The sequence below is a fragment of the Myxocyprinus asiaticus genome, chromosome 43 (assembly GCF_019703515.2).
Source record: "Myxocyprinus asiaticus isolate MX2 ecotype Aquarium Trade chromosome 43, UBuf_Myxa_2, whole genome shotgun sequence".
Classification (NCBI taxonomy): Eukaryota; Metazoa; Chordata; class Actinopteri; order Cypriniformes; family Catostomidae; genus Myxocyprinus; species Myxocyprinus asiaticus.
In genome coordinates, this window is record NC_059386.1 from 4,644,729 (window position 1) to 4,660,354 (window position 15,626).

General features: G+C 36.2%; 1 protein-coding gene across 2 annotated transcripts in view; it reads right to left on the reverse strand.

The window, feature by feature from the left end:
- The window catches only part of LOC127433274 (tyrosine-protein kinase transmembrane receptor ROR2-like), a 216,153-nt gene that overhangs the window by 76,517 nt on the left and 124,010 nt on the right, over positions 1-15,626 (reverse strand). The gene's annotated exons all lie outside the window — the stretch shown is intronic.

A 15,626-nucleotide genomic window follows, 5' to 3' on the forward strand; every position in this document is an offset into this window, starting at 1 on the left:
TTCCTGAATGCATCAGTGTGGGATTATACATTTTGTTTGTCTTATTAATCTAAGGATTCTTTTGAGAACTATTATGATTCAGACCTTGCAAAGAAACTTATATTGAAAGATGGAGCAGTGCCAACTATACTGGACATGACATTAATGCCGGTGAGTAACAAATTTAATACTACTGTTTCTGTCTGTGTTTGTTTTATGTGCAAGGAATTGTATAGTCAGCCGTTTTTATCGTAAAATAAACCATGATCAGGACTCCAATATGGAGCGGATCATGCTTGTTACACTATTACTTACCAAAGCATGAAACATGCAACGAAAGACAATGGTGAAGTACAACCTAGTGGATGCCATCTCACCCATCTTCCATTAGCAAGGACGTCAAGTATTTTGGCTGAAATTAATGCATCAGGACGCCCACTGTGCCATATTTAAGCAGTGAAACAGTCGAGGGCGATTCCCCTACCCCAGTTGACCAGCGAACATCCCGTATTTCCCATTACACAGGATGCGTACTGAAGCGGCCACACTACAAAGGCATATACTGTTACATGTTAAGCTCAAGCGACAGCATTTGTGACATAATATTGATTACAAGGGCTGGGAATTGCCACAGACCTCTCAATTTGATATTTCAACAATATTTGGATTCAAGTTGTATCCCTTTTTTCTTAGAAATAAATGTTTATTGAAGAACATTTGTGTCTGACATGACATCTGTAATACAGAATCTGCAATTAAAAGGTAGGAATGTGCAAAACCAAAAATTTTCAGAGTAGACTAGTTGGTGTTAAGAAACATGTATTATAAAGCTGCATTTTGTCCATGTGACCCCGATCAGATGTGTTTCATAAGGTTTTATGGACGCTCAGCCCTTTAACAGGGTAACTTAAGGATATTTAAAAAAATAGACTAAACAGCTATAACGTCTTATCGCATAAAACAAAGTTTAAAGGTTCTACGCCGTTGGATTAGCCACGCCCCCTTCTCAAAACCAGAGAGAGCAGAAACAGTTGTTAAAAACAACAGTAGTAAAATAGCGCCCTCAACTGACAACTGTTATGAACAACATGGCATAAAATGCATTATGCCTCCATAATTCGCTGCAACTACAATACTATGAGAACGTGCAAAATGATTGACAGTTCAAAAGCCTCAATGTCCGAGTGTAGAGTTGTCACAGTGACTGGTGATATATCTTAGGGCAATTATTTCATTATTATCTTTCAGGGAGTAGGAACATTTTTTGCATACCTTACTATGAGGAAAAAAAAAAAAAAAAAAGCTTACAGATTCTTTTAACAAGAAAGACTCCAATACAAACTGCACAAAACTTATGTGCATGACGGACACACAATGAAACGTTTCAATGAAACCGGAGCGCTTGGCCAGTCAATAAACAACAAATTGTTTTGGAAGTATAGCCTGAAGATGTAAACAATGTGTAAAAGTGATTAGTGTGATAAAATCGCTTACTAACCTTTCTGTGGAAGTTATATCCAATTACAAATTTCGTTGCCATGTAGAGCTGAAACGATTAGTCGACGTTATCGGCAACGTCGACAATAAAATATTGTCAACAAAAATTGATCTCATTTAACGTAACGTGAGATCACAAGCTCGCGCCTGACTGAGGAGAGGAAGAAAACAGCTCACTTAATAAGTATTTTTTTTCCTTTATTTCAGTGAATATCATTTAGAGGTATTTTTAAAAGATGATTTTGTCCTCTTTATTGTTAGTAAGCACGTTTAATACAACATTTTAAGTCGGGCACAAGCTGAATAATCGGTTGAGTTAATGATTAATCGTTGCAATAATCGCTGAATAGTCGAATAATCGTTCTAATAATCGTTAGATTAATCGATTTATCAAAATAATCGTTAGTTGCAGCCCTACTGCCATAGTGACGTTACACTCTAAAACCTGTAATTCAGGTAATTTAGTAGATTTAAACAACTTTGCAGCTCAAATAATACACAAGTTTTAACAGAAGAATTCATTTAAGTACTTTTTTAAAATGATAAGCTTCACATTTCTGCCTTTAAACCTTCCAAAAATGTAGCCCATTGACTTCTTTTGTAAGTGCCTCACTGTTACCTTGAATTGTTTTTTTTTTTTTTCGTTTTTAAGGAAAATGAGTACGGGTCAATTATTTTTTGTGGTAATAAACAAAATGCAATAAATGCTGTTGATTATGCTTAAAGGAATGTTCCGGGATCAATACAAGTTGAGCTCAGGCAACAGCATTTGTGGCATAATATGGATTACCACAATGTATTTTGAGTGGTCCCTCCTTTTATTTAAAAAAAAAAAAAAAAAAAAAAAAAAAAAATCTTGGTTCCAGTGAGGCACTTACAATGGAAGTGAATGGGGGCCAATTATTGAACATTAAAATACTCACTGTTTCAAAAAGTATAGCCACAAGACATACACAATATGCATGTAAACATGATTTTAGTGTTATAAAATCACTTACTAAACTTTTCTGTGTAAAGTTATAGCCAATTTTACAACTTCATTACCATGACGATGTAATGTCAACAAACCTTAAAATGACAATAAAAATGACAATTTAAACAACTTTACAGCTCTCACTTTACAGTGTTAAAACCCTCCAAAACTTGGCCACATTCACTTTCATTGCAAGTGCCTCAATGAAACCCAGATTATTATTATTTATTTTTTTAAGGACGAATAGTCGAAACAAATTTTTGAGATAATCAATATTATTCCACAAATGCTGTCGATTGAGCATAACTTGTATTGAACCTGGAACATTCCTTTAACTTGTACTGAACCCGGAACATTCCTTTAAAATGTCAACACTGTTACCAGGATTTTGTATTGCAAAACAAATGAAAATGTAGGCTTTAAGGCTAGTAATGGATACCTGTAAAACTGCCAACCTTGTACTGTCAACCTGTTACCTTTCTGAGGGCAGGAAGGAATTATATCCCAACATATATACGGTTCTTACTTAAAGGTTCTTATTGTTGATCAACTTGTCAAACAAAGGTGGAGCTGTAGAACCTGTCTAAATACATGCAGCTGCATCATTGCCGAAGAAAACATTTGAGTTCATAAAGAGATGAATGCCACCTGTTCGTAACAGCGGTAAAGAATAAACAGGACAATGTAACGATTGCTTGTGCATTACTGGACTTGCTTGAACAGGTCTGAGAAACACTGAGCTTTTATTGAGATGATTTCTGCTTTTCATCACCTCCAGCCTGTCAATAGAAAACTACTCGCCTCTGGGGACAGACATCCACAGATGTGCAACTCCCACAAAACCATTGAAACAGATGCGAAAACCAACCAGCTTGAAAATCATTTTTCCTTTTCGTACAGCAAAGATGTAATGCTGTTGTTGTTGACATTAGATAACTAGCAATCTATATGGAATTAGGGTGCTTTCACACTTGGTTCGATTGCTTGGATCGAACCAGAGTTAGTTTCCTCCCCCTGCTGGTCTCTGTTCACATCATATTATTTGGGTCCGAACCGCAGTCCGATTACGTCATCAACATGAGTATAAGCGGCAGCTGTTTATCACTGTAACTAGGTAACAACTTTGGAAGACATCAGCTTATCAGTGTTATTAAAGTATTCATCTGTTTGGATTTACCTCCAAAACTTTACATGCACAGAACGACACTTACGTTTGTCTCCCGTGGATGCATTGAATGTGCACAGATATTATTTTTTTTATGCGTTTGTCTGCCACGAGCCTGCGGATGCGTTGCAAGAGATGTGAAGGGGATTTATTTCAACACATGCAGCTATAAAAAATGCATTATACCACAATAATTGCGATTAGGAGCCTGCAAAGATGCAAATTGTACGTCATCACAAGCGGTTCACTTCCGCAATTTGGTACGACTGCGTTCATATCAGCAGCAAGCCGTACTGGAGTTCACATGAACCTGTTCCAGATAACCTTTTTTTTGGGTGCGGTTCCCGGGTGCGCACCCGAGTTCAGAAAACAGTGTTCACATCACCCAAACGAACCAAACTTTGACGTCATTCGAACTCGGATGTGCACTAAAAGTGCTAGTGTGAAAGCGACCTTAGTTACAGCATAGTAATCAAAAGGTCTGAAAGTTTGTCAAAAATAGGGGTGTTCCGATATTTTGGAGAGAGTATGAGTAACAACACTTCCTTTTCAGTATTTGCGATATAATATTTTTTGTTGTTTATTTTTTTGTAATGTTACAGTTTTCAAATACAATCCTGTGAGACTAATCAATTGAGGACAGTGTGTTTATTATGTTTCATCAACTGTTAGGGGCCATTTACATGACAAAGTTTTCAATTAAAACTGAAAACTTTTTATGCATTTTGGTTGTTTGTTTACACGACAATGGCATTTTGGGGCCTGAAAACACAAACTTTTGAAAACGGGTTTCAAAGTGCAAGTTTTTGAAAATGATGCCTTTATCGTCTCCGTGTAAACATACAAAAATGCAAATTTGTGAAAACGATGACGTTATGCGCACGCGTATTACGTTTTCAGTCTATAGGCATGCGCGCGAGTACTTCAAAACAATGCGCGAGACATTCAAAACTACAATGGCAGACTACAGGACTGTGTTTGTGCTGCTCAAGACTTGTAGTAACAAAGTAACCTCATCGTCTGTCCAGACAAAATTGCTCGATGCTTTCGCCATCTTCATTGTTTGTATTCACCGCTCTGTGGAAGAATGCTTATGTGCGCAGACGCGTAGTGTTTCTTTACAAAGTGACATTGCCAACGACAGGCCCAGCATGCATAATACAGCGTTTTTAGTTGTTTTTGTGGATCCCTGTGTACGGGGATCATTTTGACAACGTTGTCGTCTGTACGCGAAACTTTTCAAAACCACAAAGGAAAAACGTTTCTGTTTTTAGTATATCGTTGTCGTGTAAACGTACCCTTACTCAAAACATAATAAAAAAGTGCATTTTAGTTGTAACAAAATTATTAAAAATTATAAACAAATTTCACACAAAAAATTCAAATTATAAAAAATCATCACATAAACAAAACCAAGACAGCTGACCTGCTTGCTTTATTGGTTTCAGCAACTGTAACTCAAAAGACATTATAAAAAAATTAATTAAAAAAAGACCATCAAAAAGTCAAAGTAATTTTTAGCTCTCACTTTGTCAAAAAGAGTCAAAACTAAAAACAAATTCACATAAAAAAAAAAAAGAAAAATAATGCTTAGAACCATTAAGGAACCATAATTGCAAATTGTTCAATTCCATGTGATTCCCTACAGTTACTGTCCAACTATAGTACAACTAAATGTCTTTGGCTGTGGTATGGCTGACTTCAGAACATTCTGGTGTAGTTGTGGTCCAGTAACAGCTGCCTTCTGGGGATACGGAGGACACAGGAAAGTTATGGCTGAGTTTTGGCCACTTTCTGTTGTGGGTCCGGTCAAATTTTGGCAAGTGACTTTTGGGCCAATTTTGGACCTTAATTCCATGTGGTATGTGGGCAAAACTCGCTCCCGAAATGCTGACAGATCCGGCCCACATCTATTTTGCTATCTGGGTATTACTTTTACAAGTTTTAAGTAAACTGCACGTGCAGTTGTGCATGTAATGATGCATGACTGTGCACAGTGTCAAATATATTAACTCTTGGCTGCCGTAGAAAGCATTCCACGCACAATTTTGAATTCACATATTTACATTGAGATGTAACTAAAATATCAATCTCTGCCTTTCAAAATAAACAACAGTTTAAAAAAGTTAAGGTGCAAAAAGTCATTCATGTTGCAGATTGGACAGCATTTGCACTATTGAACTATTACATGAGTGAGTGACTTGCGTCAGTACCAATTCATGGCAAATTGATTTGCAAAACTCACTTTTCTCATTTAAACTGCTAACTCAAGCAATACGCCAACTCAGAAGCTTACATCAGCACAAGACAGTCCAAAGCAGTCTAGAAATGGCTTGGAATGCACTAATATAGTAGACAAACTTCTGCCCTAACATAAGGGATTTCCAAAACTGAATCATTATTAAAAAAAAAAAATGTAAAAAAAGAAAAGAAAAAAAAGAAGAAATTATTTCTTTAAATGTGAAAGTACTGCAATGATCATAAAGCAAATTTACGAATTGTTGACATTTGCACGCATGTGATCAAAATAATTCTAATCAGCCAGGCACAAACCGACTGTCCCCAAGCAACAGTGTTTTTTGTTTTTTTTAACATGATATTTATAATGACTATAATGAAGTTGCTTATGTTAATCTAGTCTTGCTTAGGCCACAGACTGTTTCAAATGTCAAAGTTAAGTCCAAATAAAATGTTCTGTACTAAGAATTACCTGGATAACTTGGGTAACCCTGTTATTCCTCTGAGAACTCTCTACCTTTAGCATACTTTGATAGGTCAGCTGGGGTTTTCTGCACTGAAGTACTGAAGCGAACAAGAGTGAGAAAGGTCTTGGCTTTAGAGACCCTGTGAACTAAAAATTACAGTTTTTCTTAAGGTAATCGATATGCGTCGATTAGTGTATCTAATCGAATCTAGTGTAGACACAGATAGTGAAATGAGCTCTAAAAGACTAACAGCTGAAGAAGACCTTTAACAGATTTGGGCTTTGATACTGAAATAAATTAAGACATTTCTAAAATAGAGGGTGCTTCAGAGACACAGTGAAATGAGGTTGAGCATCCAGATCCTGAATTGTTTGTGGATGAAGATGTTTTAGAGACAGGGAGAAATGTAGCTAAAAATACAGAAGCTGAATTCTCCTTTGGAGATATAAAGCACACATTTACTTTGTGCTCATTATGTAGAATGTAATTGTGATAAACAGGATTCAATATTGTCTTCAGTAACTAAATGAGCTTACCTTTTTAAAAAAAAAAAAAAAAAAAAAAGGAAATTAAAAATTCACTACAGAGCAATATCAAAATTTACAGTTTGTAAAAACAAAAATGTTAAATAAAATTTGAAAAAGTTTAAAACTATTGCTCTAAAATTTTGAAAATGTTGAAAAAAATTGTTTAGAGTCAGTTTGTGAAAATGAAAATGTTCAATTAGAAAATGTAAGAAAAAAATTTGTACAGTTTAAATTTCATATGTTCTCATATTTTCTTTTAGTCTTTGATAAGCCACAATAAAAGGTTTTCTGTTTTTACTAGTGCTGTCAGCTGATTAAAATGTTTAAATCGTTAATCGAGATTAATCGCATACGTTTCCTAGTTAGTCGTGATTAATCGCATACGTTTCCTAGGTAATCGTGATTAATCGCATACGTTTCCTAGGTAATCGAGATTAATCGCATACGTTTCCTAGTTAGTCGTGATTAATCGCATACGTTTCCTAGGTAATCGAGATTAATCGCATACGTTTCCTAGGTAATCGAGATTAATCGCAGATTTTGAAAGTGCTTAATTTAAACTCTCTATATACACTTTTCCTGTCAAGATACTTTTTAATCCACAAATTACAATGCTTTTTTAAATTCATTAATTGTAAAATTATTTAAAAAAAATGAAGGCATTTTCTCTCAATACAATAGCATTTTTGCTGTGTACTCACAGAACGCAGCCTACAGCGCAGGTTCGATGCAGAAGTATAAAAAGGCCTTTAATGAGATAATGACAATAAACTCATCTTGAAGTCAGAAGTAATCAAGCTTAATAAGTTAATTTTCAACCGCTGCAATTAAACTGTACTTCACTTGTCAAACACAGGAAGAGAAAAAAAAGAAACAGTTCCAGAAGTAAAAATACCATTTGTTTTCTCCATATACAAACAGATATGGGGCTCCGAGGTTGTTAAGCGACTCTCTTAGCTTCTGCAGAAGCAAGTCAGAGTGATTTCAACTTGACAATGTCAAACCTGACATGATGTTTCTAATATGGAAAATAGCAGGCAGGATATTCTTCAAAACCTTTTGCATTCCCCAGATTTGAAGGGGGAAATTGTGGAATTACTTAAAAACTTCAAGCGGTTCTATTCAATATAGCAACGTGTTTACGTACTTTGTCAAAGCTTCAGTTTTAGGCTCACTCAAGCGATTATGAGCCAACAGACCACTAGTTACAAGTTACAATGGTTACAAGCCATTTTCAAACAACCATTAATGTGCTGGCTTGTAAAACGACCAAATCTGCCCTTAGAGGCATTGAGGTTTAAACATCACTTAGGCCTAGGCCTACATCTTAAGCGCCAGGAAGAATGAATGAAGAATTTACAGGTGCATCTCAATAAATTAGAATGTCGTGGAAAAGTTCATTTATTTCAGTAATTCAACTCAAATTGTGAAACTCGTGTATTAAATAAATTCAATGCACACAGACTGAAGTAGTTTAAGTCTTTGGTTCTTTTAATTGTGATGATTTTGGCTCACATTTAACAAAAACCCACCAATTCACTATCTCAACAAATTAGAATACATCATAAGACCAATAAAAAAAACATTTTTAGTGAATTGTTGGCCTTCTGGAAAGTATGTTCATTTACTGTATATGTACTCAATACTTGGTAGGGGCTCCTTTTGCTTTAATTACTGCCTCAATTCGGCGTGGCATGGAGGTGAACAGTTTGTGGCACTGCTGAGGTGGTATGGAAGCCCAGGTTTCTTTGACAGTGGCCTTCAGCTCATCTGCATTTTTTGGTCTCTTGTTTCTCATTTTCCTCTTGACAATACCCCATAGATTCTCTATGGGGTTCAGGTCTGGTGAGTTTGCTGGCCAGTCAAGCACACCAACACCATGGTCATTTAACCAACTTTTGGTGCTTTTGGCAGTGTGGGCAGGTGCCAAATCCTGCTGGAAAATGAAATCAGCATCTTTAAAAAGCTGGTCAGCAGAAGGAAGCATGAAGTGCTCCAAAATTTCTTGGTAAACGGGTGCAGTGACTTTGGTTTTCAAAAAACACAATGGACCAACACCAGCAGATGACATTGCACCCCAAATCATCACAGACTGTGGAAACTTAACACTGGACTTCAAGCAACTTGGGCTATGAGCTTCTCCACCCTTCCTCCAGACTCTAGGACCTTGGTTTCCAAATGAAATACAAAACTTGCTCTCATCTGAAAAGAGGACTTTGGACCACTGGGCAACAGTCCAGTTCTTCTTCTCCTTAGCCCAGGTAAGACGCCTCTGACGTTGTCTGTGGTTCAGGAGTGGCTTAACAAGAGGAATACGACAACTGTAGCCAAATTCCTTGACACGTCTGTGTGTGGTGGCTCTTGATGCCTTGACCCCAGCCTCAGTCCATTCCTTGTGAAGTTCACCCAAATTCTTGAATCGATTTTGCTTAACAATCATAAGGCTGCGGTTCTCTCGGTTGGTTGTGCATCTTTTTCTTCCACACTTTTTCCTTCCACTCAACTTTCTGTTAACATGCTTGGATACAGCACTCTGTGAACAGCCAGCTTCTTTGGCAATGAATGTTTGTGGCTTACCCTCCTTGTGAAGGGTGTCAATGATTGTCTTCTGGACAACTGTCAGATCAGCAGTCTTCCCCATGATTGTGTAGCCTAGTGAACCAAACTGAGAGACCATTTTGAAGGCTCAGGAAACCTTTGCAGGTGTTTTGAGTTGATTAGCTGATTGGCATGTCACCATATTCTAATTTTTTGAGATAGTGAATTGGTGGGTTTTTGTTAAATGTGAGCCAAAATCATCACAATTAAAAGAACCAAAGACTTAAACTACTTCAGTCTGTGTGCATTGAATTTATTTAATACACGAGTTTCACAATTTGAGTTGAATTACTGAAATAAATGAACTTTTCCACGACATTCTAATTTATTGAGATGCACCTGTATATCCTTAAAAAATAATAATAAAAAAATCATGTAGCACAATGAAATCTTAAATGTAAATTAAGACAAATGCTTGCTCTGTACACAATACAACAAACATGACCCGATATTTGGGATTGTTTATCTTCCAGTACTAGTCTGAAAATCGAATTTTTTTTGAATGTCTAAGTCCAAATCAACAGGGTTAAAACCACCTGCAAACAGGCCTAAAGCACCACAACATCCAAACATACCAAAACAGAGCATTAACATGATCCCTGAACACAGGTTAGAGAAATACAAAACTGCAAAATATGCATTAGCCATTAACAGCAACTTGAAACAACTCAAAGACTTCAAAATGCAAACTGAACTAAAAAAAAAGGGCCCTTCATTTAAGTTTACTCTGGGTTTTCTTAACCTCAGATGTTTTCTACAAATGATATCATGTCATTCACAGGATAGTATTCCAGGGTTGCTGCAGAGTTTTTAAAATCAAATTTAAGACTTTTTACAACCTTTTCCAAGACCTGAACAAATAAAATGAATACCGTTTCCCCATACCAGAACAAACCCACACAATCTCAAACGGGCAGGGGCACACATTCAACATGGCCTTAACATTGCTTATCAGTAAAACGGTAGAATATATGCAAGTTTAAAATACTCAAGACATGTTTTCCACATATACAATATATCACATTAAAATTGGTTTATGTACCATTATATAATGAAATACAAATTAGAGGTTGACCAATATTGGATTTTGCTGATACGATAATGAGTTGAAGGAAAGGCAATTCATTTGTTAAAAGATCGAAAGCCTATATTAAATGTTCTTAGTCTTTCCTTCCTGTGATGGGGAAGGCCAGACAGAGGCTACAAGAGTCCAAACTGAATTAAATTCCGATGCACTTTATGGTGCAACCAAAATACCAATAACCATTTGATTTATAGTGCGGAACTTTTACGTTTATAAGCTGAAATACACCGGGGACTCTTATTTTGAAATGTCTGCACTTCACTGCATCCAGCTGCTCATTCAAACAAATAAGGGTTATTTGTGCACTCCTACAATAATCTATACAATATAAACAATTAAAAGTAAACATTGTCATATTTCATCAACACTACAGCATCATCATCATCATCAACAGCTGATCATTAGTGATCGCTTGTCATAAACTTCCGATATGGCCTAATGATTGTGAACTGCTCTGCAACAGCTGAAAACCCTCACAAGCCCCCGCGTGCTTGGAGAAAATATAGTGCCACGTTTTCACTCTGAAGGAGGCAGCGCATGCATATAATTAAATTGTATTCTTTTAAAGTTTGATTATCACATTAGTTCTTATCACGATTCCTGTCTTTCCGATCACGCATTTAAGACCTCTTTAAATGGCAGTTAAGACTTCTGTTGTATCATTTAAGATATTTAAGACTTTTTAAGAATCCGCTGGAACCCTGTATTCAAAATCGGTGCTTGGCTTGACACAAAAGCTCATGATGCTCCTCTGAAAACATGTCTTTGAAAATGGTGTCTCTTGCTTTTAAACCCTCATGTGCAAACAGATTTCTTGTCCCAACAATATTAAATACTTTTGTTAATAATGTAATTTCAATTATTAAGTTACGTTACAGATAAGTTGGGATGAAGCCAAAACAATTTGCCAACAAATGTTTCCAGTACAAAGCCAAACAGATATAGGAAAGTTACAAAATGATTAGGGATGTCCCGATACCATTTTTTTGAGAACAAGTATGAGTACCAATTCTTCATTTTTAGTACTTGCCGATAACGAGTCTGATAACTGTTTTTTTTTTTCTGAACTCCATAGCAACAGTTTATTTCAAATTTATCATCAAAATTGTGCTTAAATAAATGAATTCATTAAAACTTTAATCTAATGAACATATAACAATTAATTTGCAACATAATATTGTATTATTTTTATCAAATGTAGTGCACAGAACCCCACAGCACAATCCAAAATACAACACTGGAGTTATATTTTGTCAAAGTGCTGCATAACAGAGCATCACAGATATGAGATATTGATATCGATATTACTATTGATTTATTATTATTTTTATTTTTTTTCTCCCCAATTTGGAATTCCCAATGCGCTCTAAGTCCTCGTGGTGGCGTAGTGAGTCGCCTCAATCCGGGTGGCGGAGGACGAATCTCAGTTGCCTCCGCGTCTGAGACCGTCAATCCGCACATCTTATCACATGGCTTGTTGCGCGCGTTACCGCGGAGACATAGCGTGTGTGGAGGCTTCACACCATCCACCGCGGCATCCACGCACAACTTACCACGCGCCCCACCAAGAGCGAGAACCACATTATGGCAACCATGAGGAGGTTACCCCATGTGACTCTACCCTCCCTAGCAACCGGGCCAATTTGGTTGCTTAGGAGACCTGGCTGGAGTCACTCAACACGCCCTGGATTCGAACTCGTGAACTCCAGGGGTGGTTGTCAGCGTCTTCACTCGCTGAGCTACCCAGGTCCCCCATTATTATTATTATTAGTAGTAGTAGTAGTAGTAGTAGTAGTAGTAGTAATACAGCGAATATTACATAAATTTACAGTAGTGATATATTTATGTCATACTTTTTTCATGTAAATTGAACTTTTATTTTGAAGTGTTTCTGTGTTATGACGGTAGCTTTTCAGTCTTGAAAAGCCGGTCGCTACGTGACTCAAAGTAATTATTAAACCACAAAGGCTGCTATTTAATTAAACAAGTATGTACTTTGTTTGTGCCTCACGCTACAACGTGAATTCGCACTCTGTTCACTGTCGTCTGCTACAAACAGAACCCAAGATGCTCGTGACTGTGTTCCATGTATGAGCCAAAGTGGAGCTTTAAAAGGCACATGCAGCTGGCATCAGCACAACACTGTCTCCACATTCACAAGTGCTCACATTTGTAACTATATATTTATCCCATTAAACTCTATCTTTTGCGGTAAAATAATCTCAATAGGACATAACGTGATTTTAATATGTGCGCTGAATGTTAATGTAATGACATTCATATGTCAGATAGTATCGATTTTTGGTATCAGAGCATTTTTAGGAGCATGAGCATGAAAAAACAGTAGTGTGATTTGATCATACTGTAATCCTGAACATTTTCTTTTATTGTAAAGTTGAACAATATTATGAGAAACAAAATGGATGACTATCAATATCCACACAGGAAAGCAGCCTCACTTTGAAAAAATATCCATCGGATATTTTAGTCAATAGCGATGAAAATTATTTGTATTATATGACTGATATATAACAGCTAATATTGTATACTGTTTTGCCCTTTTTGACGGTTAATGGTTTATGCAAATTTGATCAACTTCCAGTTTTTGAAGTTAACTTGCATATTTCACTTTGGTGAGCTCAAACAGAATAAAAGCTTCAAGCTGTTTTTACTCAACAGCATCAGCATGCAGATGCCATGAGAAAACAATGAATATTCAAGGTGATTAACACTCCATTCATTTAATTCAAGAGTCATTCTGAGTTACTCTCCTACAAATGTACCAGTGACGTTCATTAATATAAAACAGGGGCCATCATCAAATGACCCGAAGTGGAAACACTTTCTTTGCTCAAGACTTCAATGTGTCTCACTCCACTTCTAATGAGATCAAGACAATTATTAACACATGCTAATCCAAACCAACTGTGTGGCCATTTACATGTTTGCTGGGGTCAGTGTTGAGATGGGCAAGTCCAGGGCCAGCAAGTTTAGCCTCTTAAAACCATTATGTAGCCAGTACAGCGTGTATAGCTTAAAAACCTTAGACCAAAAAAAAACAAAAAAAAACTGAAAGAAACCTAGCCTATGTTCCAAAACCTAGTAAGCTGCCTTGCTGTCTACATAGCGATCCACCTTCTAAGGTAGCATCCTAACTGATTTGAAACCTCATAAGTGAGTGATATAAAAATGAACGCAAAGTGAGCCCTTACTAAAAAGTACTATGACAGTACACACACACACAGTACAGTGATGGTATTCCAGCATGGTACTGAACACTAATCGTATTTATATGGAATTTACATATTCCGTGATATTTACATGGTACTCCAAAGAGAGAGAGAGAAAACCATAGTAATACCATGGTATATGTCAAGAAACATGGTAGCACCATGACACTTTTGTCAGTGAGAATGCACACTCTCTCTCTCTCTCTCTCTCTCTGTCTCTCTCTCTCTCTCTCTAGTAGTGCCATGTGCTCAGCAGACGTGGGAAAGCAAGTGCTTTTCTTTTGTGTCCTAAACTTGTCTGTGTAGTGGTTTAGCTTGGCAATATCCGGTGTACGACCTCAAAGCTCATTAATGAACTTAACTTTAAAAAGTCAGAAAGCTGATCTACTTTTTTTTCCTTGCATCAATTAAAGCAAAATGAATGTTGTTGATATATCCCACCTATAGGTGCTTTTCTGAGTTCATATATTTTTCCAGACCTTGTGTGCAAGCCCACAGATAAAGAGCAGCTCTTTATTTTGACCTTTCACCTACAGTGTGTGAGAGAAGCATGGATTTGTTGACACAAACTATTTACTTACATATTGCACATAGCTGGTCTTATTGTGCACAATGATGCTTGCTATTTCAGTGTTTGGGAGTAGTTAACTAAAAGTAGCAACGCTACTAACAACTAAAGGTCGACCATTAGTGGATTTTGCCGATACTGATAACTAAGGTGGTGGGAAAGGCTGATAACAGAGTAATCGGCCGATAGCTTTTCAAATTGATTTATAGAAGGTAAAAAAATAAAAAATAAATTCTTATTCTTTCTTTATTATGGCTGGTCCAAAAGAGTCCAATATGAATAAAATCCCAGATGCAGTTTTTTGTTCAACCAAAATCCAATAATAACCAGAAATTTTTTTAGATTTGGTACATTACGCGGGACTTTTAAGTATAAATAAGTGCCCAAAACACACTTAGGACACTTATTGTGAAATGATAAAAAAATTTAAAAAACGGCAGCTATCAAAAGATTATTGCCGATAACAGATAGTTCCAAAAAGCAACTATCGGCACTGATTAATCATTAAACAGATACATCGGTCTACTTCTACTAACAACTACATTCAACAACAGTAGTTCAACTATCCTCACAATAGTGTAGCTCTACCAATAACATACACATTTTTTGACGAGTTGCACTGTAGCGTCACTATATTTTGATTCAGGGACTTTGCCTTCTTTTTTTTTTTTTGTGAAATATTTAGTTAATTGCTGCTGTTTATCACTTTATTTTGAAAATAGGATGTTTTCTAGTTATTAGTGTACATTAAGTATGAATATATGATAAATTTAATGTTTTCATCCTATTTGTTTAACCTTTTCAAAAATTAGCCATGGTTTTACTATAGTAATATTGTAGAAACAATAACTGTATGTACATGGTTAATCTATTGTAAATGCAGTAAAATATGGCTAACTATTGTAGGGAAATGTCACCCTTATTAAATATACAATGTACTGAACTGATCGAGGAAATGGTATCATCCGATTTCTATATTTCGAAAAATATTTTCTACTTTGAATAGCTTCAATGTAGTTAGTTACTTTTTGTTAGTCACTTATAGTGTAGCCAACTACTTTTTTTTTAAATGAGTACCCTGACTTTGGTTTTAACTAATTTAAAGTTATGAGTAGCTTGTAGCTTGGGAAGCTACAGTTTCAATGTAACTTCCCCAACACTTTTATTCCAAAACTGAAAGTTTGTCTTTGTAATTTTCATAAAATTGCTCTGCCTCTGAAAACAATTTGGCTGATGTCATGCATCCCTTCGTACTTTTTAAACCCTTTCCATCCAGTCATATGGCTTAATTTTAGTACGT